This window comes from Microtus oregoni, unplaced genomic scaffold, assembly GCF_018167655.1.
Source record: "Microtus oregoni isolate MIOR12 unplaced genomic scaffold, Mior012 000047F_ref0000412, whole genome shotgun sequence".
NCBI lineage: Eukaryota > Metazoa > Chordata > Mammalia > Rodentia > Cricetidae > Microtus > Microtus oregoni.
The window spans coordinates 7,005,001-7,007,885 of record NW_024543221.1 but is presented as its reverse complement, the minus strand read 5'-3'; the positions used below and the strand labels follow the sequence as shown (position 1 = coordinate 7,007,885).

The window sequence follows — 2,885 nt, the reverse complement described above, 5'->3', positions numbered from 1 at the left end:
CAGGATTTGGAAGTCTCCAAAAAGTTTTGGGGTTCTGGGAGACGACCAAGCCTGGGATTTAAGTGTGGGTCTCTTTGGTTTCTCTTAGTGGGAGGCTGGCTTGGAGGACACCTGAGCTTGGGGCTGAGGATGTGGCTCAGGGATGTGGTCCTGCAGCGCCACCTGGGGGCAATGAGGAGAATGGCCTCAGAGGCCCCCAGAGGATGAACCCATTCACGGAGTCTTGGCCCTGAGGTATGGGTGCTCAGGAGTTTCCTCCTTTCTAGTACTGACCTCAGGTGACATGCTGTGGACTCTGAAAGTGAAGGCTTCTGTTGAGGGACCCGAAGACTTGTTTCTGACATCCTGCCTCATCTGATTAAAAGGCAACATCAAAAAATACTTAAAAGTGAGGTTTGGGATCCTGACTTCGAGTCCGGTGCTCTTCTCACTGTGTTCTAAGCCATGCCCGCCTGGGGTAGAGTGCCTGATTGGGTGTTTCTGCAGGACATTAGGCAGTAGAGGACTTCCACCTGAAGGGAAAGTCAACTTGTAACAAACCCAGGAAGAGTCTGGGTGTGACAGAATGCCCCTTTGGGGATAGTGTCTGGTGATGGTGATCTTGGACTGACATTGGCCAGATCAATGATAGCAGGGCCCCGTCAAGTGCCCTATGATCCCTTGACCCTGTTCTTGTCCTGTCCTTTCCTGACAATGTGCTGCAGAGAGTACCCCATGGACACCCCAGCTTCTGCAGAGACTTGGGACATAGAGTGCAGGGGAATGTCCTCTGTCTCCTTGGGAAGCCCTCAGCGCAGACTTTTATTATCTCGCCCTGACTACAAGCAGGGGTATGCTGCAGAAACCACGTGAGACACTCAGACTGGTTCAGGGGCAAGCGTGGGTCCTTCTTGGGGGCCCAGGGGAACGGCTGATCTACCTTTTACTCCCCCTCAAGGGCTAACTTACACTCCTCTTCCTTGGGCTATCTGGGCAAACATGAAGTAAACCGTTCCTGCCACCCTGGCTTTATAAGTGGCTGCAGCGTGCATAGCTGACCTCTCCAGCTAGTGCTTGTAAGTGTGCCCCAAATGACGGGCAGACTGGAGTCTTCATTTGTTTCTCCCCACCCCCACCCCGCCGTGCTTAGGATGCGCATTGCACTCAGTCCTAAAGCACACTTCTAGGCTAGGGCAGTGGGAAGGAAGTGCCTGTCTTGTGCTGGACACTGTATCGGTTTCATGCCAATGTGACTGAATACCCGAGGAGCACGTTCTAAGGAGGAAAGATTTCCTCTCACCCTTTCAGAGGGCTCTGGATGCAAAGTACAGTGGAGTGGAAACTCATGGCAAAAAGAAAAAAAAAGAGGCAAAGAGGAGGCGTGAAGACCTAGGGTCCCAAGGGTGTCCCCAGTGACCTGACTTTTTCTCGCTAGCCCTACTGCCTAGAGGTCCCATCAGCTCTTAGCATCACCCTGGCCTGCTGAGCACACCTTCAACATGTGGGCTTTTGTTTGTTTTGAGACAGGGACTCACTATGTAGCCCTGGCTGTCCTAGAACTTGCTGTGAAGACCAAGCTGGCCTTGAACTTAGGAATCTACCTGTCTCTGCCTCCCAGGTATTATTGCTCCTAGGTATTTAAAGTGTGTACCACCATGTCCAGTAACACATGGGCTTTGGGGGTCAGGGACGCTTCAGAACCAAACTGAAGCTTTCTAAACTCTTGCTCCTCACTCCCACAAGAGCTGAGTGGCTGGAGCAGAATAGTGAATAGAATTAAACGGCAATTTTTTTCAGCTTTGGAGAGGCTCCCCTCTAAGATCCTTCATATCCCCCGCCTCACACCCAAAAACCTGGTCACACCCTGAGGATCTGGAAGTTGCTAGAAGGTTCTGAAAGGGCCTTGGGAAAGACTGAGACACAGGGCCCCATGGTCTGACCTCAGCCAGGCTGTTTGGACACCAAAGATGGACCCTGCTGGAGAACATCTCTCCCACTTGATAAATCCTGAATGGAGCAGATGATAACAGTTGTCTGGCAGCTAGGTGCTGGAGATGGATTGGAACATTTTAGAGAACAGCGAGTTCGTAATCCAGATCCTATGACGCAGCCTTGGAGCCAGCACCAGGCCGGGAGACAGATAAATGGTCCCTTCAGAGGAGGGAACACTTCAGGAGGGTGAGAATCTGAGATTGGAGCAGGGTCATGCGGGGTGTGGAGGCGTGTGGGAGAGAGCCAGAACCTGAGAAATCTACCAGGGAAAGGCAGCTGGGGACAAAGGAGAGGGACCCTGTCTGAGCCTGTGTGAGTGGTGCCAGCCGTAGGCTCAAAACCCAGTCATGAAACTCACTGTTCCTCGTCCCAGAAGACTTGCTGCTGCCGATAGCAGTGGCCTGAGAGGGCTCTGTGACTCTTGGTGTTCTGTTCAAGGAAAGAGGGACTTGTGATCCTTGTGTAGGGAGAGACAGTCTGTGTTTGTTGGGAACCGTCATGCCAGGTGGAAGTGCGCTGGAGGGGGAAGGGGAACGGATGGAGCTTCAGTGACTCCAGCAAGCACAAGTGGAGTTTGCAGCCGAGAAGCAGGATGGGTGTCGGTGAGGGCATATCAGCCTGTGTGTGAAGGGGGGTGTCAGAATGACTGGGGAGGATTCTTGCTAAAGACAAACTTGAATATGAAGACTCTCAGTTGGGAGCTTCTCCAAGCTGATGTCACAACAGGAATTTGCTCAGACTGGATCCTACCAGACAGAGGAAAACCAGAGCTTGGCCTGGCAGCGCCCAGGACTCAGAGGTAAGAGAAGAAGCAAGAGTCTTTGTCACTGCTCATGGTTCAACCTCCAGGCTGAGAGCTCCACTATGACCTGAAAAGAGAGGACCTGCTCTCAATACACATTTGCCGTAGGGAA

At 52.3% G+C, this 2,885-nt stretch overlaps 1 long non-coding RNA gene across 3 annotated transcripts in view; it reads left to right on the top strand.

Annotated features, from left to right (window-relative positions):
- The first annotated feature begins 2,327 nt into the window (after positions 1 to 2,327).
- LOC121435755 overlaps positions 2,328 to 2,885 on the top strand; it is a 15,137-nt gene continuing 14,579 nt past the window's right edge. For all 3 annotated transcript variants that reach the window (XR_005972605.1, XR_005972604.1, XR_005972606.1), the window contains exon 1: positions 2,328 to 2,770. This is a non-coding gene — a long non-coding RNA (uncharacterized LOC121435755). The remainder of the gene's footprint in view (positions 2,771 to 2,885) is intronic.